At 38.0% G+C, this 24,371-nt stretch overlaps 1 long non-coding RNA gene and 1 other non-coding gene across 6 annotated transcripts; one reads left to right on the top strand and one right to left on the bottom strand.

Annotated features, from left to right (window-relative positions):
- The first annotated feature begins 12 nt into the window (after window positions 1-12).
- LOC110130530 (uncharacterized) lies at window positions 13-24,289 on the top strand. Of its 5 annotated transcripts, none has more exons than XR_011488264.1 (6): window positions 13-709; window positions 7,146-7,360; window positions 11,309-11,365; window positions 16,899-18,237; window positions 19,210-19,266; window positions 23,525-24,289. It is a non-coding gene; the product is annotated as an uncharacterized lncRNA (long non-coding RNA). The 5 variants fall into 5 exon arrangements; XR_011488263.1 differs by having other exon boundaries at window positions 7,146-11,365; window positions 16,899-16,954; window positions 18,153-18,237; XR_011488262.1 differs by having other exon boundaries at window positions 7,146-11,365; window positions 16,899-16,954; window positions 17,545-18,237.
- Window positions 10,714-10,775, bottom strand: LOC139035770 (U7 small nuclear RNA). The gene has a single exon (XR_011488483.1). It is a non-coding gene; the product is annotated as a U7 small nuclear RNA (small nuclear RNA).
- Window positions 24,290-24,371: the final 82 nt, after the last annotated feature.

Genomic DNA, 24,371 nt, shown 5'->3' with positions numbered 1-24,371 from the left:
AGCCGCAGGCCCCGCCCCCTGTTCGCCACCCCGGCGCAACCTGCAGCCGCCACCAGCACCCGGATGACAGGCGCGCGTGCGCACTAGCGGGGTGGGCAGGGAAAGGCGCGCGGTGCGCGCCGCGGAGCGGATCGCGGCCACCTGGGCGGTGCGACCCCTTGCTAGGACTGGGAGATCCAGCGCGTTCAACCGCACCAACGTCTGCCGTGCCGCCGTTCCTCCGCCGCTTCGTTACACATTTTCTGGCAACGTCTCGAGTCTTGAGCAATAGCAGTGCGCCAGGCACTCTCGTCATAGATAGTTCGCGCGTTACTCCACCCGAACCAAGGGGCGTGTGCTTGCCCTAAACCTTTTCCAGGGAAATACTTTACCGGTTCTGCTGAATAATCGGAAAAAATGTAACCACCGTGAGCAAAAGAACTAGGTTCCCAGAGTTCCGTTCAAAGGCAGGAAAGAAACTCTAGGGCGGTTAATATAAAGAATATATAGGGCTGGCCTGTGTGACAAGTCCCACTAGACGTCTCATGGGAAAATATGCCCTTTTTTTTTTTTTTGCCAGGGAGGTTTAGTTTATTCTAGGGCTGCCCACCTCACTGAAAACACAAAACAAAACAGGACACCTTCCCATCTGCACTGGCCTGTTTGTTGTCATCCCCAGAGGTCCTGACGGCTCAACACAAAATTGATTACTGAAAAAGGAATTTGGTTTGTAAGTACCTGTTACCATTCTCGTATACCGTGTTCACTGTTTTCTCCCCGTCATAATTTGGGCTTCCAGGAACAATGAACATCTTCTTATGAGGGACTACGCTGTACAAGTAACTTTAGCCAATATGATTAATCATCAAATCAAAAGCACTTATGGATTGAAACTATAAACTCCATAAACAGAATATGATGCTTAGTTCTTAATTCTTGGCATTTCCTGGTTTTAAAAATTCAAATTGATGAAGTCTGGGTCGCTTTAGATTGCCTTTTCTCATTAGCTGATTAGAGCAAAAAGAGAAAAACTGGACATTATACAGTAATACCTGTCAGGCAAGTATTTATGGTTTATATGACTTGCAATAACCCCTTAATCTTTCTGAACCATGTCAGGAAAATCTCTAAGGCTTAGAGATTAAATGGTTTGTCCATTTTCACATAGCTGGTATGTGGCCAAACGTGCTGAAATCCAGTCTCCTGATTCAAAAATCCACCTCTGTCTCTATTACAAGTTGATTCACAGTCATAGAATATTAGTATTCAAAGGATCTTTAGGAATCTTTTGGCTCAATCCTCTCTCTTTCTCTCTTTTTAATAGATGAAGTTTTTTGGAGTTTAACATAAGGACCCACAATTAATTACTGACGGAATTGGCTCTAAACCTCAGTTCTCATGCCAGTGTCTTTTCCACTCACCACACTGCTCTCACCTTCTGTGGACACTTGTAAAGGGGGGTTATATTTGTGGTTGTTCAGTCGCTCAGTTGTGTTCCACTCCGGGACCCCATGGACTATAGCACACCCAGGCTTCGCTGTCCTTCTCTTGTCTCCTGGAGTTTGCTCGAGCTCATGTGAGTTGATGACGCCGTCCAACCATCTCATTCTCTGGCACCCTCTTCTCATGTCCTCAGTCTTTCCCAGCATCAAGGTCTTTTCCAATAAGTCTGTTCTTGGCATCCGGTGGCCAAAGTATTGGAGCTTCAGCTTCAGCATCCATCCTTCCAATGACTATTGCGGGTTGATTTCCTTTAGGATTGACTGGTTTGATCTCCTAGCAGTCCAAGGGACTCTCAAGAGTCTTCTCCAACGTCACGGTTCAAAAGCATCAATTCTTTGGTGCTCAGCTTTCTTTATAGTCTAACTGTCACATCCATACATGACTACTGGAAAAACCATAGCTTTGACTAGACAAACTTTTGTCTGCAAACTGATATTTCTGGTTTTTAATATACTCTCTAGGCTATTTTTAGCCCAAAGATCATGTTATCTGTTGAATAAATGAGTTTTTGTCTTTTAAAAAATCTGACGGTGGAGTTATCTTAAAATGGAGACCTGTACTTTCTGATCTGAATCACTGGAGGACACATCACTTGCCAAATTGTCAAGAATGTTTAACTTCATCATGAGAAAGCAATCAGACAATCTGGCTGTAGAACATTGCATAAAATAACTGTTCTGGATTCTTAAACAAAGCAGTGCAGTTGTCTGTTGGTATCAGTGGGGGATTGGCTCCAGGAACTCCTCAGATACTCAAATCTGCAGATGTTCAAATCCTTTATATAAAATGGTGTCATGTTGGGCTTAGTCACGTCTGACTCTTTGTGACCCCATGGACTGTAGCCTGCCAGGGTCCTCTGTCCATGGGGATTCTCCAGGCAAGAATACTGGAGTGGGTTGCCATTCACTTCTCCAGAGGATCTTCCCAACCCAGGGATCGAACCCAGGTCTCCCACATTGCAAGCAGAGTCTTTACTATCTGAGCCACGAGGGAAGCCCAAGCATACTGGAGTGGGTAGCCTATCCCTTCACCGGAGGATCTTCCCAACCCAGGAATTGAACCCATGTTGCCTGCATCTGAAGCGGATTCTTTACCATTTGAGTTGTATTTGCATATTTGCGCTTTCTAGGTGACTCGGTAAAAAAATCTGCCTGCCAATACAGGCAGACGGAGCCACAGGAGACATCAGTTCGATCCCTAGGTAGAGAAAATCCCCTCAAGCAGGGAATGGCTATCCACCCCAGTATTCTTGACTGGGAAATCCCATGGAAAGAGGAGCCTGGCAGGTTACAGTCCATGGGGCCACAAAGAGTTGGATTCAACTTAACACACACACATTTGCATATAACCTGTGCACATCCTCCTGCATATCTTACATCATCTCTAGATTACTTATAATATCTACTACATGCAAATGATGTATACATAATTTTAATTACAATGTGAATGCTGTATAAAGAGTTATCAGTGCATGTAAAATTCAGGTTTTGCATTTCAGAAATTTCTGGAATTTGGGGGGGAATATTTTTGATCCAGCATTGGTTGAATCCATGGCTATGGAGGTCCTGACTGTATCATGAAAGTAAAAATAGTAGGGCACTTCTTGAATAAAGATGGCTAAAGAAATATGGTAACTAAATTTTGTCTATCACTGTTGTTTGGATCCTGGATCAAAGACTGAAAAAGCTGCTAAATGCACAACTGGAAAGTTTGGTTTTGTGTTAGATTGTGTTATGGTATCAATGTTAAATATCTGGAGTGTTATATCATGGTTATTTTTTAGAATGTCCAAGTTCTAAAAAAAAAAAAAAAAAGAATGTCCAAGTTCTTAGGAGCTACTTACTAAAGTTCTTAGAAGTGTAGTTCTGTCTGCAATTTATTTTCAAATGGAAAAGGAGAAGGAGTGCAGTGTGAGAGAGAAAAAGAGAGAGAACATACAAATAAGTTATAATAACTGTGGCAAGATGTTAATAATTGGGGAGATGAATGTGACAAAATTAGGCAAAATTAACAATTAGGAAATTTAGATGCAGGGTATAAGGTTGTTCACTGTGTACTGTTTATATTTTTTTTTACAAGCTTGAAGTAATTCAAATTAAGTTGGGGGAAACCCATGTTGTTGTTATTCAGTCGCTAAGTCACGTCCAACTCTTTGTGACTCCATGGACTGCATGCAGCACACCAGGCCACTCTCTCCAGGAGTTTGCTCAGATTCATGTCCCGTTGATTTAGTGATGCTAACTAACCATCTCATCCTCTGTTGCCCCCTTCTCCTCTTTCCCTCACTCTTTCCCAGCATCAGGGTCCTTTTCAATTAGTTCACTCTTCACATCAGGTGGCCACAGTCTTGGAGCTTCAGCTTCAGCATCACTCCTTCCAATGATTATTCAGGGTTAATTTCCTTTAGGATTGACTGGTTTGATCTCCTTGCTGTCCAAGGGACTCTCAAGAGTCTTCTCCAGGACCACAATTCTAAAGCATCCATTCTTTGGCACTCAGCCTTTTAAGGCATAATCTTTTATTGATTATGTCTTTTTAAAGACATAATCTATTGTGAAAACACATGTTAAATTGCAAATGTAGCTAGGGGGATGAAAGAGAAATATACAGTGCTCTGAGAGCCGATGATAGAATGATCCTTATATTATGCAAGAGGAACCTGAGATTCAAATATGTTAATAAGGGACTTCTCTGTTGGTCCAATAGTTAAAACTCCAGCTTCCAATGCAGCAGGCCTGGGTTTGTTCCCTGGTCAGGGATCTAAGATCCCACCTGCTGTGCAGTCGAAAAAAAATTTTTAAAAAAAGTTTTTAATTAAAACAAAAATGTCAATAAGTAGTCTAAAACATAGAGTTAGTAAATAGAAAATCTAGGATGATTCCAAACCTATTGCAATTTTTTCTGTAACATCTTGTTTTCCATCCAAGTTTATCTGCATTCCCTGAAAAGAGTTTTTTCCTTCCTCCTAATGCTTAGCCCCAATTTATACTGTTCACTCTTTTTTATTTTTGAGACATCTTACTCTCTGTTTACCATCTTCCTGCCCATAGTCAATTGTTCCTTACTCCTACTTTCAGGTAGGCCTTAGTGGTGGTGGTTTAGTTGCTAAGTCATGCCCAAGTCTTCTTGACATCATGGACTGTCTCCTACCAGGCTCCTCTTGAGATGTCCCAGGCCAAGAATACTGGAGTTGGGTTGCCATTTCCTTCTCCAAGGCATCTCCCAACCCAGGGATTGAACCTGGGTCTCCTGCATTGCAGGCAGATTCTTCACTAACTGAGACACCAGGAAAGCCCTCAGGTGGGCCTTAAAATCTTTTATATCATGAAATGTCCTTGCTTGACCTCCATATTTACTGCTGGCAATTGTTGTATCATTGTATCCTTCTCCTAATTCAGGTAGTGACAGAGGAGGTAAATCAGATAAGTGCCCCCTCTGAAAATAACAAAAATGCTTGTTACATACAAATACATAGTTTCAGTTCAGTTCAGTTGCTCAGTCCTATCTGACTTTTTACAACGCCATGAATTGCAGCACACCAGGCCTCCCTGTCCATCACCAACTCCTGGAGTTTACTCAAACTCATGTCCATCGAGTCAGTGATGCCATCCAGCCATCTCAACCTCTGTCATCCTCTTCTCCACCTGCCTCCAACCCCTCCCAGCATCAGGGTCTTTTCCAATGAGTCAACTCTTCACATGAGGTGCCCACAGTACTGGAGTTTCAGCTTCAGCATCAGTCCTTCCAATGAACACCCAGGACTGATCTCTTTTAGGATGGACTGGTTGTATCTCCTTGCAGTCCAAGGGACTCTCAAGAGTCTTCTCCAACACCACAGTTCAAAAGCATCAATTCTTCGCACTCAGCTTTCTTTACAGTCCAACTCTCACATCCATACATGACCACTGGAAAAACCATAGCCTTGACTAGACATACCTTTGTTGGCAAAGTAATGTCTCTGCTTTTTAATATGCTGTCTAGGTTGGTCATAACTTTCCTTCCAAGGAGTAAGCGTCTTTTATCGCTGCAATCACCATCTGCAGTGATTTTGGAGCCCCCAAAAATAAAGTCTGACACTGTTTCCACTGTTTCCCCATCTATTTCCCATGAAGTGATGGGACCAGATGCCATGATCTTAGTTTTCTGAATGTTGAGCTTTAAGCCAACTTTTTCACTCTCCTCTTTCACTTTTATCAAGAGGCTCTTTAGTTCTTCTTCACTTTCTGCCATAAGGGTGGTGTCATCTGCATATCTGAGTTATTGATATTTCTCCCGGCAATCTTGATTCCAGCTTGTGCTTCTTCCCAGCCCAGCGTTTCTCATGATGTATTCTGCATATAAGTTAAATAAGCAGGGTGACAATATACAGCCTTGACGTACTCCTTTTCCTATTTGGAAACAGTCTGTTGTTCCATGTCCAGTTCTAACTGTTGCTTCCTGACCTGCATATAGGTTTCTCAAGAGGCAGGTCAGGTGATTTGGTATTCCCATCTCTTTCCGAATTTGGGTTAAACAAATACAAATAGTTCAAACAAAAACAAATGTTTGTATTTGTTACAAACAAACACATAGTTCAAATCTTCTATGTCCTTACTGATTTTCTGTCTGCCTGTTATATTAATTACTGTGAGAGGTGGATTAAAATTTTCCCAAGAATGTGGATTTGTTGATTGTAGAGCTGTCAAAGATTACTTTATATATTTTAAAGCTTTGTTTTTGGTGCATACAAAAGTACAGTTGTTAAATCTCAATCATTATTAAGTAAGCCTTTTATCTTTAGTGGATTTTTTTCCCCTTTAATACTGTACTAGGTGTCTCTTGGCTAGTGTTTACAAAGTTTTGCCTTCAGTCTTTATTGTGTGTTTCTTAAATGTGCTTTTCTAACTAACATACAGTTGGCTTTGTTTATTTAATCTAGGCTGACAATCATTTCTTTTACCTAAAGAATTTAATACAGTAATAGTTAATGTAATCACTCTTAAATTTGGATGTATGTCAGGGTTCTCCAGAGAAACAGAACCATTATCCAGTGTGTGTGTGTGTGTGTGTGTGTGTGTATGCACACTTGGCTTATACAATTATGGAGGCTGAGAAGTCTCAAGATCTGGTATCGGCAATCTGGACATATGTCTTCATATATGTTTTTTAGAAATATATCCTACTTGGTCTTTGTTGAACTTCCTAGATCTATAGATCAAGAAGACATCTTGACTTTACACCCAGGAAAGCCAATGACATAATTAAAAGCCTGAGAACCAGTGGAGCCAGCGGTATAAATCCAAGTTCACATGCAGAAGACTGATATCCCAACTCAAAACAGGCAGGCTTGATCTGAGGGTTAGTGCTCAGATCTGTCTCTCCTCAAAGATGCTATTAGAAGAATATTATTATGACCTTAGATTAAGAAAAAAAAATATTTATAATGACACAAAAAGACTAGCTACAAAAGAAAAGATTGATATATTTGACTACACTAAAATTAAGAATTTTGCTCGTCAGAAGATACTATTGAGAGAGTCAGAATTGGTACAGGGTTCCCACATACCCTTCGTCCAGTTTCTCCAAATGGTTGCATCGTATGCAACTGTAACACAGTATCAGAATCAGGAAATTTATATTGTTATGATGCATGTGTATAATTCTTGGCATTTTGTCACACACAGGTTCATGCAACCACCGCTACAATCAAGATACAGAACTGTTCCATCACTACAAACATCTCCCTTGTGCTACTACTTTAGTAGCACAGCTACTCCTCTCCCCCACCCCCATCAACCTTAATCCCTGGCAGCCACTTATCTATTCTTCCTTTTTATAATTTATTTGAAGAATGTTACAGAAATGGGATCACTGAAATGATCTTTTTTTTTCACTCAGCGTAAGTCCCTTGAGATTAAAGGTGTTACATGTACTAATAATTTTTATTTTTATTTATATTGTTTAGTATTCCATAGCATGGAGGTACCAGAGTTTGTTACTAACTCACTTATTGAAAAAAAAGACTTTGGTTAATTTTGGCCTTTCACTATCACGAATTAGCTGCATTTTACACTTGTGTAAAAATTTGCGTGTGGGCTCAAGTCATTTCCCTCAGACAAAGGTGTAGGCATGTGAATGCTGTGTCAAAAACAAACAGTTAATATCTCTAATTTGAAAGAACTTCCAAAAGTAGAGAAGAAAAAGTTATGTGGTATGTATGTTTCAATTTTTAATAAACTGCCACACTTTTATAGTGTGGCTATACCATTTTGTAGTCCTGTTAGCAATTTCTGAGACATCCAAGTAGTATTCATAAAAGTCCTCTTTTAGATATATGACTTTCAAATATTTTCTCTTATTCACTAGCTTGTACCATATTTTTTCCCCAAAGAACAGGACTTTTAAGCTTTGAGGACCAGTCTATCATTCCTTTCATGATTAATGCTTTTTACATCATGTCTAAAAATAGTTGTGTACCCAAGGACGCCAAGATTTTTATCTGATGTTTTCTTCTGAAGGTACTATAGTTTTCATTTTTAAGCTTCTGATCCATTTTAAGTTAATTTTTGTATATGGTGTGAAATAACAGTAAAAAATCATTTTATTACATGAATGGCCCCATTGAATGACCTTGGCACATTGTGGAAAACCCACTGAACATATATGTTTTGAACTATTGCTGTACTCTCTGGGTGTTCCATTGAGCTATGTGTCTATCCTTAAAAGAATGCCACATTGTCTTGATTATTGTAACCTTATCATAATAAGATCCTTTACACCAAATTAATCCATAGAGTCAACCCAGTTTCAACTAAAATCCCATGCTTTTTGGATAGAAATTGGAACACTGATTCTCAAATTTATATGGAAATGCAAAGGACCTTGAATAGTAAAACAGTTTTTCAAAGGGAACAAATCTGGGTACTCACATTACCTAATTCCAAGGCTTATTACAATAATTTTTTAAGGAGTTAGGGAAGGATTTCACTGTGGTGTAGATCTCCTCAGCTTCTTTCTATTCATGAAATTCACCATGATAATCATTACAGGTATGTTATTAAGAAAGCTGTTTACCATCACACAGTGTTCCTTTAATATTATCTTTTAATGATAATATTTGTTTCTAGTCTCAACATAAGGAAGATTCCTGACTCTTCTGAGATATATTACCTTGTTGATCCTTGTGAATCTTGTAGCTGATTGCATTTCCCTATTGCCTTTGACTGAAAGGAATCTAAGCTAGATTTGTGGCTCTTGTCTAGAATTTGTCCAATATTCTATGGTATGTATTTCTGTATCACAACTATCTCTGGGCAAATTTTCCTATCCTCATTTATTTCTCATTGGTTTTCTACAGTCTTATTCTATTTAGGTTTCTATGCTGATATTACATGTGTTCATGTAAACTCTTGCAAATACTGTAAGAGAATAGGACTGGGAATGTTTAAACATGTAAGTAAATGTAATAAAATATGGTTCATTTAAAGTGGCACTGATGGCTTCCCTGGTGGCTCAGTGATAATGAATCTGTCTGCCAGTGCAGGAGACACAGATTCAATCCCTGACCTGGGAAGATCCCCCATGTCACGGAGCAACTAAGCCCCGTGCTCAAACTATTGAGCACTCTGCCCTGGAGCCCACACGCCGCAACTGCTGAGTCCATGTGCTGCTGCTACTGAAGCCTGTGAGCCCTAGAGCCCGTGTGCCACAACAGGACAGACACAGTGAGACTCCTGGACGCCAAAACTGGAGAGGAGCCCCTGCTCACACTATTTAGAGAAAGTCCGTGCAGCAACGACGACCCAGGACAGCCAAAAATAAAATAATTATTAAAAAAAAATAAACTGGCACTTATGGCAAGGAATTACTGTGTATTTCACATTGAAAATTCAGTTTCAAAATTTTAGATTGCATCATTGTCTCATTGTTAAGACAGGTTTTGTTGCATAAACCAAAGGTGAAGCAGTGGAGAATATTTTTAATGTGAATCATCTTGTCTTTGTGTACTGTTTAACACTTAATATTGACTATGGTCAAGTAATTTAAACTTTCTTAACCATAATTATCTCATTTATAATGTGAATGAAGTTGACTTTACTTAATGATCAGTTTGAGGAGGTGGTACCTCTTAGGTGAAAAAACAAAATAGATTATTGCTACTAACTCAATTGTTCTGGAATGTTGGAAAGCTATCTGATCTCTGTAGGGTTTACTTTACTCTGGTGGAAAATAAGATGACTGAACTAGATGATCCTTACGATCCTTTACAACTCTTTTTTTTTTCAGTTTATTTTTGACTGTGCTGAGTCTTCGTTGCTGCTCCGGCTTTTTCTAGTTTCAGAGGGCAGGGGCTGCTCTCTAGTCGCGGTGTGCGGGCTTCTCACTGGGGTTGTTTCTCTCATTGTGGAGCTCTGGCTGTGCCAGCTTCAGTAGTTGCCCCGCACAGGCTCATTGCCCCGCAGCATGTGGGATCCTCCCCAACCAGAGATCACACTGGTCTCCTCTGCATTGCAGGGTGGATTCCCAACCACTGGACCACCAGGGAAGCCCCCCTTTACAACTCTTAATTGAATTATTCAAAAATATTTATATAAAACTGAGTAAAACAAAGGACTTAGCCTTAGAAGGTCACAGTACAGTTAGAGGGTAAATGGATTAATTAAATGTAATAAATGCTCTAGTAGGGGATATAAACATAATTTCACTGAGACAGAAGGGAATTATGGGCTCATTGCAAAGGCAGAGGAAAATTCAGCCTATGATAGGGACTTTCTTTGTTCGTTATTTTAGGGGGGAAGACACTAGTGTTTCACTATTAAGGATGATATTAGCTGTAGGTGTTTTATAGATTTTTTTTTTCTGGATTGAGGAAGGTTCCCCCCAACCATTTTTCATTTGCTATGAGTTACCATGAATGGATATTGAATTTTGTCGATTTTTTTTCCTGGATCATATGAAATAATCATCTAGTTTTTCTTTCATAGTGTGAAAATATGGTGAATTACATTGACTGATTTTTGTATTATTACATAAACCATGCATTCTTGTGATTAAACCATGATATAATCTCCATGTTTATATATCACCAAATTTGATTTACTAAAATTTTGTTAAGGATTTTTGCACCTATGTTCATTAGGAATATTGTTCTAAATTTCCTTATAATATGTTTGGCATTGATTTAGGGCAATACTGGCCCCATAGAATGAGTTGAGTTACATTCAATCACCTGTTTTCTTTTTTTTTTTTTTTTTTGGCTTTCTGGTGTGAACCGGAAAACCTGCTAGACAAATTCCAAAACAGCTGTAACACTCAGTCATCTATTTTCTACAAGAGTTTGTGTATAGAACTGGTATTATTTCTTCCTCAAGTGTTTTGTAGAATTCACCAGTGAAGCCATCTGGACCTCATGTTTTCTTTAGGGAAGTTCTAAAACAATGAAGTCAATGTGTGGCGCTAATGTGATGTCCTCTCTCTCATTCTTGTTATTCACAATTTATTTCTTCTCTCTTATTTATATTAATCATAAACAACCTGGTTACTGGTTTATCTGTATTACTGACATTCTCAAAGAACTAGCTTTAGATTTCACTCACTTTTTTCTTTTGTTTTTATTTTCTATTTCATTGATTTCTGCTCTTATTTTTTTTTCTATCTGGAAAATTTTTAAAATTTGTTTTCCATAGTAGAGTTCATAATATGTGTAAACATAATAACATAGTATATAGACATAAAACATAGTGCAGACTTTTTAAAAATTGAAATATAACTGATGTATAATGTTGTGTTTGGTTTCAGGTGTACATCAAAGTGATTCAGTTATATATACATATATATTCTTTTTCAGATTGTTTTCCCTTGTAAGTTAGTACAGAATATCAAGTATAGTTTCCTGTGCTATACAGTAAGTCCTTATTGTTTATCTACTTTATATATGGTAGTATATATTTGTTAATCTCAAGCTCCTACTCATTTATTCCCCCTTCCCCTTTCCCCACTGGTAACCACAGATTTCTATGTCTGTGAGTCTTTTTCTATTTTGTATAAAAGATCATTTGTATCATTTTTTTAAAGATTCTACATATAAGTGATATCATCTGGTATTTGTCTTTCTCTGTCTGGCTTACTTCACTTGTATGATGATCTCTAGGTCCATCATGTTGCTGCAAATGGCATTAATTCATTGTTTTAAATGGCTGAGTAATATTCCATTTATATTTGCACCACATCTTCTTTATCCATTCTCCTGTTGATGGACATTTAGGTTGCTTGTCCATGCCTTGGCTATTTTACATAGTGCCATCATTACCATTGGGGTGCATGCATCTTTTTGAATTATGGTTTTCTCTGGATATAAGCCCAGAATTGGGATTGCAGGATCATATGGTAGGTCTAACATAGTAGAGATTTTTATGACAACTGTTGTTCTACATCAGTTTAACTTCACAAAAGAAGTTTATCAGCAGAGCTAATGTCTCACAGAATTACTAATTCACGTTCTGTAACAAGTTAACTTGGTTCCTTTTTGTCACCTCTTCTCTCTGCCTCTAATTTATCTTCTAGCAGTTCACATTCATATTCCAGTGTGTGCTCCTCCAAAAATGCACTAGCAAAATCTAGATCATTTATACTCATTCCCATGCAGCAGATCCTCTTTAGGAGAGATGTCATCAACCATGAGGGGGTTGTTTTCTTTTTCTATCACTTTGTCAACTCAACCAGTCGTTTCTCCTTTTGTTTTGGTCATACTGGGCTCAAACCTCTAAAGCCTTTCTTGATCCCCAAGCACTTTTGTCTTCCTTTTGAATTATTTGCTTTTTGAGTGCCTCCTGATTGAGTCCACACAGATTTGAGTGCACAGCAGATTTCATGATATTAGAGGAGGCTGTAGGTTCCCTTAAGTCATTTTGTATGTAGTCTTTTTCATCTGGGGTTCACAATCAGCAACTGTCAGTAACTAATCAGTCTCAGCTGGAGCTGCATTTTGTCTCAAGCAAACACTATAGGCAACACACTCCTCAGGGTCTACTGAGACATCAAATGGTGCCTCACATGGACAGTGATTTTTCTGTAAGATGGTGAAATCCTGTGCTCATTCTGTTCAACAAGAAGAGTTGTCTTCCAATACACACAGCAGGCTGAAAGGTCTAAAGTTGGAGAGACTTTGGATACCCCACATTCAGGTTACAGATCTCTTGGCTCACATCAGAAGTGTCCAGAGACTCTGTCAGTGTTTTATAAAGAAGGCCATCCTGGGCCTTTAGTGCTCATGATCCTCCTCCTTGGTTTTCTTTGAAGTGTTCTTCATTAGTAATTCCAACGTGGATGACTTGGAAGTAGAGATCCCAAGGAAAGACCTTCATACCAAAACATTTTTCTAACCAATACTCTTCAAAGTATAAAGATGAGCATCGATGAACTGTGGTGTTGGAGAAGACTCTTGAGAGTCCCTTGGATTGCAAGGAGATCAAACCCATCAATCCTAAAGGAAATCAGTCCTGAATATTCATTGGAAGGACTGATGCTGACTCTGAAACTCCAAGGTTTTGGCCACCTGATGTGAAGAGCTGACTCATCAGAAAAGACCCTGATGGTGGGAAAGATCGAAAGCAGGAGGAGAAAGGGACAACAGAGGATGAGATGGTTGGATGGCATCACCGACTTGATGGACATGAATTTGAGCAAGCTCCGGGAGTTGGTGATGGACCAGGAAGCCCGGCGTGCTGCAGTCCACGGGGTTGCAAAGAGTCGGACACGACTGAGCATCTGAACAGAACTGAACCCTTCAAATTGTCAAAGTCATCAAGAACAAGGAAAACTTGAGAAACTGCCATAGTCTAGAGGAGTCTAAAGTGACATGGTCTTAATGGTTTTTGAGGAAAATTTCTTAAACAAGTTCTTGTACCACGGGAAACAAAGGAGCCATGGGCGCCTCCAGACCAGCTGCTGTGTAGCCTCTGTGGCCCTGTGGCAGCCCCACAGTCCTCTAGCTGGTGCCCACATGCCTCACTGTTATTTTTTAAATTTTATTTCCTTATTTCTGCTTGCTTTCAGTTTAAGTTGCTCTTGTAATTTATTAAGATGGAAGAATAGTTCATTGATATTAAAGTTTTTCTGTTCTAATATAAACATTTGATGCTATGACTTTCCTTGAAAACATAGCTTTAATGGCATCCCATAACTTTTGAATAATTGTGGTTCTATTTTCATTCAATCCATAACATTAGACTTTTTCTTTTGTGACCTTTGATCCATTGGTTATTTATGTGTTGTGTTTAACTTTTAATTATTTGGGGAGTTTTTTTTCAAATATCTTTCTGTTACTGAATTTTAGAATACTTTGTTGAGAGGATGTTTTGTATGAATTTAATCTTTCTGAATTTACTGACTTGTTTTATGTCACAGAGTATAACTGATATAGCTTGGCAAATGTACCATGTACACTCAACAAGAATGTGTATTATGCTATCATTTTGGGTTTTTTGTTTTTGTTTAATTTTTTTATCCCTGTCTTGATTTACTGAAGTTTCATTTTTATAAGATGTGTTTAGTTGAGGATTTATTTTGCTTGGGCATTGTAGGACTTCTTAAATTAGCAGACTCTTAATGACCATCTCTTCAAAATATTGTCTCAAATCCCTTCTTTCTCTTTTTTTTTTTTTTCTGGGACTTCAATTTTTCTTGTTAAGTTCCCTCACTGTATCTGATATCTCTCATCAAAAAAAAAAAAAAAAAAAAAGACATTAACTCTGAAGAAACTGCACTTAAACCCAGCACTGACATTTCAATGACAAGAACTTCAGAAAACAGTGAAATGTTATCTCCAAGGTCCCTTGAGAAAATAACTATACTTCTGCTGCTGCTAAGTCACTTCAGTCATGTCCGACTCTTTGCAACCCCATAGACAATAGCCCACCAGGCTCCCCTGTCCCTGGGATTCTCCAGGCAAGAACACTGGAGTGGGTTGCCATTTCCTTCTCCAATGCATGAAAGTGAAAAGTGAAAGTGAAGTTGCTCAGTCGTGTCCGACTCTCAGCGACCCCATGGACTGCAGCCCACCAGGCTCCTTCTTCTAGATATACTTCAATAAAGAAGGTAAAATTAATATATTTTTAGATGATATTAAAATAAATTATATTTTTTGAGGAAATTAAAGTTATTCCAACAGGAGATAAGCATTAAAGAATATTCTCTAAATCATTCATCATGCAGAAAGAAAACCCTCTTGCGTGAAAGAATAGATGCAGAAAGTGATGGAGACCAATGAAAATTATAATTATGAGAATAAATCTAAATCACACTGACAGTGAAAGTAGCAGGTGTGAAGAAAGAACAGTGTGGCATTTAAATTATACAGAATTACAATACTAAATGATGAAAATATCGCAAAGGATGTATGTGCATGTTGGGGGATGTATGTGGTAAATGCTGTTACACTGTTCATAAATTCTTCCTTAGGAGGATAATAAAAGTAAGAATGGTTTTGTTAAGGAACTTTTAAAGTAACTAGTAAGAGAATAAAACAGTGAGGCTGCAAGAAGATGCCATTTTATACCTACTAGGAAGACTACTAGATGACCTACTAGTAAAGAAGACCAACAATAACGTGTTGGCCAGGATATGGAGATATTAGAACCCTTGAAAAGCTAAGCATAGAGTGACAGTATGACCCAGCATTTACATTCATATGTATACATCAAAAATAATTAAAAACAGGAACTCAAAACAGAGACTTGTACGGACGTCTATGCTTGTGTGTGTGTGAAGTTGCTCAGTCGTGTCCGACTCTTTGTGACCCCATGGACTGTAGCCCACCAGGCTCCTCTGTCCATGGGATTCTCCAGGCCAGAATACTGGAGTAGGCCGCCATTTCCTTCTCCAGGGGATCTTCCCAACCTAGGGATCGAACCCTGGTCTCCTGCATTGCAGGCAGATGCTTTATCCTCTGAGCCACCAGGGGAGCCCTACATCTATGCTTATAACATCATTATTCACAGTAGCCAAAAGATAGTAACAATCTCAGTGACTCTGGAGAGATGAGTGAATAAACAATGTTAGAACTTCAGAAATCTTTGGTTTGGGAAGTGTCTTATTACTTCTTTCATAATTTCTTCTCTCCGTGTTCTTTGTTCTTCCTTTGTGGAACTTCTGAAAGATATTTTACCTCCAAGAATGGTCCTCTATAACTCCTACCTTTTCGCTCATATTTCTTTCCTTTTTTGCCTTATATCCTGGAACATTTTCTTCCTTTTATCTCTCAACCTTTCTATTGAATTTTAATTTTAGAAATCATCATTTTAGTTTCCAACCATTCTTTCTTACTTTTATCATCGCATCCTTTTTTTGTTATAAAGGATGCAGTGTCACTTTTAAAAAATATCTGAGGATATTAGCAGGAGGGTTAAAATATTTTCCCTCTCTCTGTGTTAAATTATCTCTATCTCTGCAGTTTTTCTTAATGTTTAACTTGATCTCTTTTGCGTTACAGGTTTTCCTCAAATACCTAGCATATCTTGGTTTTCAATAAATATTTTAAAATTATGTAGTATAAAAATGAAATGTTTTAAAATTATATAGTATAAAAACTTTAATGTGTAAAAAGATGATGTCTACTGCCAGGCAGGTATTGGCAGGTGGACTTATTAGTATTTAAAGTGAAGTAGTTAGTGTAAGCTATCACACCAACTACTTAACTAATTCAATCTGCTTTTTCTTTTTTTTCTTTCAGAACTCCCTGCCCTTGTTTTTAGCCTAGGACTTCAAAACCTAGATACTATGCATTCTATTTTTTAAAATATATTGTGTTAGTATTTATTTGGCTAGGCAAGGTATCTTTTAATTATGTCATGTGGGATCTAGTTCCCTAATCAGGGATTGAACTCAGGCCCCTGCATAGGGAGTAAGGTGTCTTAGCCATTGGCCTGCCTGCCTGCTAAATTATTTCAGTCATGTCCAACTCTTTGGGACTGTATCGACTGTAGTCCATCAAGGTCCTCTATCCATAGGATTCTCCAGTCAAGAATACTGGAGTGTGTTTCTATGCCCTCCTCCAGGCCATCTTCCCCACCCAGGGATCAAACCTGTGTCTCCTATAGCTCTTGCATTGCAGGTGGATTCTTTACCACTGAGCCACCAGGGAAGACCTCTTAGCCACTGGACCACTGGGGAAGTCACGCTGTACATTCTTTGTGTGCTGAAGAGAGGCATAGAGAGTTTTGATCTTGCCACATATAGACTTAATTTCTTTATTTTTCATTTCTGCATTTTTTTTTTCTTGGCCTCTCTTGTCTTTGGCCTGAGTCCTTAGTCTCTGGTGTGTTCTGCAAGGTGTACCAGCTCCCTAATTAGTGCAGCCCCTCTGGTAGTATTTCGTGGTGTAGATTTTTCTTCACTCTGCTCAACAGTTAACAGCTCTCTATCTGATTTCTGTCTTCCAGATATTTGGTGGAATAATTTGCTTGGTGATGACCTGCTCCCACTCTTGTTGTTTTGGGTTTGTACCATTTTGATTCCTTTGCCATTTGTCAGTTGATATTGGGCATGATAAACACACATGACTGGTCTGTTATTCTTCTACTAGGAAGAAATATTTTGTTAAATAACTTTTCAGAGGGTATTTTCTGTATGAAAATTATCTAAAATATACATCTCTGATGCTAGAACTTTAGAGGTTCTGAGAATGAACTTAATGTTGAGGTGTTTAAGTAATTTTGATTCAGTAGGTGGCACTCTTTCCTAGTTTAACTCAATCCTAAATTAGTGTTTGAATTTCAGTTCAGGGTAGAAAGATTTTATTTATCCTTACAATCCAAATAAATGTTTTCAGAATTGGGTTGTCAATTCTGACCAATTTATATTTTCACAACTTAAAATGTTTGAGTTAAATTTCAAAGTAAAAATCTGAAAAAAATCTAAAACTAAAATCTCCAACATTTCTAAATTTCTAGAACAGTAGTGTTAATAGTGACTTATGCTCTATCAAAAGTTAAAAATAATCAAAATCTTACCAGAAGTCCTGAGTACTAAAGACATTCAGATTCAAGCTGTTAAATATTTTATAAATATTCTCTTATTCCACTCCAGTATTCTTGCCTGGAAAAGTCCACGGACAGAGGATCCTGGCGGGCTGCAGTCCATGGAGTTACATGACTGAGCATGTGTGCACAAGGGTGGAGGGAGATGGGTTGATAGCAATAAAGTGGTAGAACTAAAAAAAAAAAAAAAAGTCCTCTTATTGCATGGACAGATTCGTTTCATTCTCTTTTCTTCTCTATCCCTCTTTCTGAATATTCCCCCAATATATCAGTATTTTAAATGTACTGATATATTTGTACAATCTGTAGAGTAAACAAAGCAAAATGTCTGTTAACAATCCTATAATCAAAAATAATAGTCAAGATACATGTTAGGCAGTTAAGTAAATACTAATACGGTTTAGGGAAACATTGAGTGCTTTTGGAAAACTTTACATAATCTATAAATAGCAAGCAAGTACAGAGAAACATTTTTACTTCCTGTTCAGAATTTGCAAATAATTTACCAGTCTGTAAATCACTCTTGAAATTGTAATATTCAATGTTCACATAAATCTTATTAGGTCTGAAGCAAACCATGAAATGTTAGAGGTTTAAGGAACTTTGGAGAGTATGTCTATTTAATGATCACAAACTTGTTTTGTTTATTACTTACAGAAGTGAGCTCTTTAAAAATTATGGTTTTTAACAACATTGGAAAAATATTCTAAGAGTTAAAACAACTTACTTTAAAAGTTCACGGGTAAGTGTGTGACCAATTTTGACAAAAAATATAAAAAATATTAGTAATGAGAAGACTAAGCTACTCTGAGAACAATTGTCAGTCAGTCTGGAAACCTCAGAGTGATGCTAGGCTTATGTAACTGTGGGTGAACGGTGACTTTCTCTTTTATTTTTCTATAGTTTTATTTAAAAATATTTACTTTTAGGACTTCCTCAGTGGCTCAGTGGTTAGGACTCCAAGCTGCCAAGGCAGGGGGTATGGGTTTGATCCCTGGTGGGGGAACTAAGATCCCACATGCCGCATGGTTTGGCCAAAATATTAAAATAAATAAAATGAATATGAAGAGGAAACTTAAAAATGTAAAAATAAATAAATAAATAACGGCACTTTAAAAATATATACATACATAAAAATATACTTTCACAGAACCATGTGGCCTTAAATATACCCAGAATTTGGCCAGATAGCCTGAAATATTTCAGGATACTTTAAGTTTCAAATGCTTGTCTACAAAACTCCAGGCATATTGAGTCTCCTTGTTAGTCCATAATTTGTTTCTGTTTTTCAATAACTGAGCCACACAGATAATATTAGTATTTGACCAATTCAAATATATCTTGAAGGTTTCATTCCAAAGACAATCAGAGAAACTTTAAAAAATGATAATACTCGTAAAGATTATCCTATGTTTTGAAGTTATCATTCCACTAAAGAGCTCCCCTATTTTTCAAAATTGACTATACTGACTTCAGAAGAGTTTAGTAGTAGGAAATAAGTGGAGTGCCTAATGACTCCTTACCTTCTGTTTCTATTTTTCTGTCTCTGTCTCTCTGTGTATGTATAATAAAGATTGTAATCTTCAAACTAAACGCAATCTGTTTGCAACCTTATAGTCTGAAATCAAGTTATATATAATAGAATTTTAATGAGGACCTGCATTGCCTTAACTAAATCAGCAGTGCTGTGGAGTTTATAAAATTTTCTTTTTAGTTTCAGATTCCAGTGATACCTTGGTACAGCAACAAGAAAGTAGAATGTTGTGAATCAGTAAGTGTTCTGAGGAGTGCATCTCTTAGATCCTTTTAATTCTTCCCAAAGCTTTTTATCTGAGGAAATATTTTAGTAAATATTTCAACAAGTTCCCCCAACCCCGTATCTCATTGCATTAAACCTCCAATCTTTGCTTCATTTTTTTTTAAAGAGCTCAAAAAGCTGACCACATGAGCATACTCTCACTTTCAAACTTTGTACAGTTATGAAGTATTTATGCAATGGATGGTGGGCATACCAGCCTTTCCCTCTGACTTCAATAATTTGGAGAAAATTCCTTTTTTCCCCCATTTATTGCAGCTGATCCATTAGCACAGCTCAGTATTTCCATGTTTAGAACCAGCTCCTCAATTTCTTATCTGCTAGATAGTTAGGCACCACTGGCCCATGTGTGCAGGCTAATTTGGTAAACATTATTTTGCTGCAGTTCCTGGCAGACAGAATTTGGTTTGAAATATACATGTTGGCTAGCCCTAATCTTTCCACAGAAAGTAAAGTTAATTTTTGGAAGAGTTCAAAGATTTAAGACTGAAGATTTCTGTTTTCTTAGTGTGAAATTGAGACTAGGACCCCAATCTTCTTTTTTAAAAAAATTTTTATTGAAGTATAAAAAATGTTTTATTGAAGTGTAGTTTATTTACAACATTGTGTTAGTTTCTACTGTACATCAAAGTGACTCACTTATACATATATACACATATTTTTCCATATTCTTTTCCATTATAGTTTATCACAGGGTATTGACTCTACTTCCCTGTGCTGTAGGAGGACCTTGTTTATCCAGTCTGTACACAATGGTTTGCATCTGCTAATCCCAAATTCCCGTTTTAGCCCTCCCCCAAACCCTCTCCTCCTTAGCAACCACAGGTCTGTAGAACTCCAATCTTCTTATTCAGTAAGTTCAATAAATATTTTAAGTGATATTTTTCTGCTAAAGACAGAACATTGTATACATACATACATATACATATACATATATATATATATATATATATATATATATTGATCTTAGGGTTTTTCTGGACAGACATGTGTGTATATAAATAACTATAATACTTCTAATAGAAATATATGCAAAGATTGAAGACAGTACCAAAGTTCTAATGATTATAAGGTCTGTTGTGGGAGTGGGGAAAGAGATATGGCAATTCTTCATGAGGAGGGCTTTGAGGAATGGGTAAGAGTTTGGTGAGCAGATGAAAGTGGGGGTGGGGTCGGGGAGAGGGTGAGAATATTTTGAAAGAATGGAGAGTAGGTGCAAAGGCAGGAAGATATCAGAACTATACTTTTTCTACAGAATGCAAGGAGTTTGAGAAGTCTGCTGAAGTCTAAGCGGGGACTGGGAGTAGGGTCATAGAACAAGGTGGTGTGAAGTGACCCTGGAGAATCTGGATTTGGAAGAGCTTTATTTGCCAAGTTAAGGATTTTGGATCTTATCTTGAAGCTGATGGAGGGTTATTAAAGAATTTTAACTTAGTGTCTCAGTTTCTGCCACTCTGATAGTGGTTGAAGGTGGAGGCGATGCTGGCAAGAGTAGACCCATAGAAACCAGGAAACTATTGTGTGTAATTCAGATGAGAGATATTTCCCACCTCTATGTGAAAATCGCTCAGTCGTGTCCAACTCTTTGCAACCCCATTGACTGTACAGTTCATGGAATTCTCTAGGCCAGAGTACTGAAGTGGGTATAATCTGGCACTATTCCCTTCAATACAACCCCTGGCACCTGTCCTTCCTGTCAGTCTCACCCCTTTTCTGCTCTGGGCTTCCTGCCTTTGATCTGTTGCCTCTATTGTCTGCCCTGTCATCATGTTATTGACTATTCTGAGTTATTTTAAATCTCTCTCTTCTAATTACTCTCCACTCAGCAACTTCTGAATCTGATGTCTTAGTAGATGGCCTTACCTCATGTTTTGCAGAGATATCAAGTCCATTCTTTGAGCGAGTCCTCAACTTGTTCCCTGACTCTAACAAACTTAATTCATTTATACAGTCACTTCTTCCCCCTCCCTACCTGTTTCAGTGAAAGGAATATCCCTTCTCTTATCCAAGGCTAATTCTCCCATCTGAGCTTTGAATTTCTGTTCTTCTGCCTCCACTGAGCATTTGTTTTATTTCCATTCACCTTTTTCATTTCTCCTGTCCCTTCAATTACCAACGTGATTCAAGTCTCCCCTTTTTAAATTCCATATTCTGCTAGATATGTATCTATCTTTCTTTTTACATTTACTACAAATTTCATTAAAAAGTACTGATTCTTGTATAACTACCCCATTTAGTCCTTTCTAAACCAGGACTTCTAAGTTGGAATATTATTAGCATTTGGTTTAGATAATTCTTTGCTGTGAGAGGCTGTGCTGTGTATTTAGCAGCATTCCTTGTTTTAAACCACTAGATGTCAGTAACATCTACCTAGTTGTGATAACCAAAAATATCTCCATATACTATCAAATAATCCCTGGTTGTCAAAACCAACCCCAGTTGAAAACCTCTGTTCTAAAATGTAGATGAGTTGCTGAAACTGCTCCTAATTACTGAACTCCATACTGTGAAACTAACAGACATTTCATATCCCTCACCATTCACTTCTTTATTGAAATTTTTTTCCTCATTGGTCCTGTTTGTTACATGTTGATCCCTTTTTTTCTGGCCCATGCATAGCCTTGTGGGAATCTTTTTCATTCTTCAAACTTTTAAAACATCAGACTTCCCCAGGTATCTGTCTCATCTCACTTATACTCTGTGTGACCTCATTGGAACTATTCTTTTGACTATCACAGTATAAGTTAATGAGTCCAAATCTCTGTCTTCAGCCTAGACCTCTCTCCTAAGCTTCAAACATGTAACTTCAACAGCTTATTGGAATCTCCACTCTGGGTAAACTCAACTTGCCCAATATAAGAAGTAATAATTTTCTTTCTCTCAACCTCCTCCCTCATCCTAACCAGTTGAAAGTTCCAGACCCCCAAAGTTGGGTTTTTCAAGCCTGTGTCTCTTTCTTGAATGGTGCCACCACCCAACAATTCACCATAAATCTGGAAGTCTCTGAGATTCTCCTCCTTCACCTCCTATAATCACGTAGTTATTTATTCTTCTTATTTTTTGTTTCTCTCCCTTCCTGTTCATTTCTACTACCCTCACCCCTTTTTACCTGCAATTCCAACTGGTCTTTGCTCCTCTCCTCTTGTCCAGTCTTTGCTCCTCTCCTCTTGTCTCCTCTTGCTCCTCTTCTCCAGTCTATCCTCTACTCACCTTATATAATGGTGTCTCTAAGAGTCAAATCTGATTATCTTTCCTCTGATTGATGTCCTTTAATAGCATCTCATAGTTTTAAATATAAAATAGTTAAAATTCCTTTTCCTAGGAAAAACTCTTACTTAATACATTTCTGTCTAATTTGCTTCCCTTATCTCCTGAGACTTTCCTTGCAGGATACATTCAGTAGATCTTAGTAGAGAATTTGTTTCATGATGTTTCAACTAGAGGATTCTGTAGCTTAGCATTGCTAATCTTTCTGTGGACAATGCCCTGTTTGCTTTATGTAACTGTTGTATTTATGTTGCAAAATTTAAATGTTACCTTCTCTTGGTTTGACTACAGTATTCTATCTTTGTGTTCTCAGAGCATGAGTATGCCATCCTATACCTTCCACATTATATTGTAAATAGTGGGCTTGCTTTCTGGGTCTTCTTAAATACTTCAAGTAAAACAGTGGTCATGTATCTGGTACTCACAACGCTCAGCACAATGTCTAGCACATAGTAAGTACTTGATAAATGTTTGTTAAACAAATGAATAGTACCAAATATAGGAAAGACCTGAACTGGTACAGAGTACAGAGAGAATGAGTGGATTTGCAACATTTGAAATGTTTCATTGGCAGAATTGGAAGTACTTACTGCTTGATTAGAGGTAGGGAGTGAGGAACAGAGAGTCATCAAAGGTGACCATTATGTTCCTCGTTAGATGACTTGGTCCTATTGAAAGAGACAGTGAAACCTGAGATGGATGAGATTTAAACACTATTTATGTACATTCATTTATTTATTTTGGTCAAGATGCATTAGAAATGCCTGTGGTACCAACCAGTAAACAGCCATATGAGTTTGGATCCCAGTTAGCACTGTGCAACAAAGTATCACATGAGTTACTAATGTGGTTAAAAATTTTTAACCTGCTTTTGATTTTTAAAACTTGAGGTATAATTGACATTTTCTTTCTTTTCTCCCCTGCCTTCCTTTCTTTTTGGAAACAGATTTACAAAGCTCAAATCAATTAGACACCTGGTATTTTCATCACTGAAAAATTTTTTCTTTATTTTTAAAAATCACTGAAGATGGTAACTGCAGCCATGAAATTAAATTGCTCCTTGGAAGAAAAGCTTTGAGCAACCTAGACAGCATATTTAAAAGCAGAGACATTACTTTGCCAACAAAGGTCCATCTAGTCAAAGCTATGGTTTTTCTAATACTCGTGTATGGATGTGAGAGTTGGACCATAAAGAAAGCTGAGCGCGAAGAATTGATGCTTTTGAACTGTAGTGTTGGAGAAGACTCTTGAGAGTTCCTTGGACTGCATGGAGATCAAACCAGTCAATCCTAAAAGAAATCAGTCTTTGAATATTCATTGGAAGGACTGATGCTGAAGCTGAAACTGCAATACTTTGGCCACCTGATGTGAAGAACTGACTCATTGGAAAAGACCCTGATGCTGGGAACGATTGAAGGCAGGGGGAGACGGGGATGACAGAGGATGAGATGGTTGGATGGTATCACCGACTTGATGGACATGAGTTTGAGCAAGCTCCGGGAGTTGGTGATGGGCAGGGAAGCCTGGCATGCTGCAGTCCATGGGGTCACAGGGTTGGACGTGACTGAACTGAACGGAAAGATTCTTGTTCCATTTAGGTTATTACAGAATATTGAGTAGAGTTCTCAATGCTATTCAGTAGGTTCCTGTTGGTTATCCATTTTACACATAGTGGTGTGTACAGGTCAACCCCAAACGCCCCATCTATCCCTACTCCCCTAACCTATAAGTTCACTCACTGGAATTTGAAAGGAAGTTTTACTGATTCCAATGCCTACATCCGTTTTGCCTAC

Source organism: Odocoileus virginianus, chromosome 6 (genome assembly GCF_023699985.2).
Source record: "Odocoileus virginianus isolate 20LAN1187 ecotype Illinois chromosome 6, Ovbor_1.2, whole genome shotgun sequence".
Taxonomy (NCBI): domain Eukaryota; kingdom Metazoa; phylum Chordata; class Mammalia; order Artiodactyla; family Cervidae; genus Odocoileus; species Odocoileus virginianus.
The sequence above is the reverse complement of the archived record's forward strand: the minus strand, read 5'-3'. Positions and strand labels throughout refer to the sequence as shown.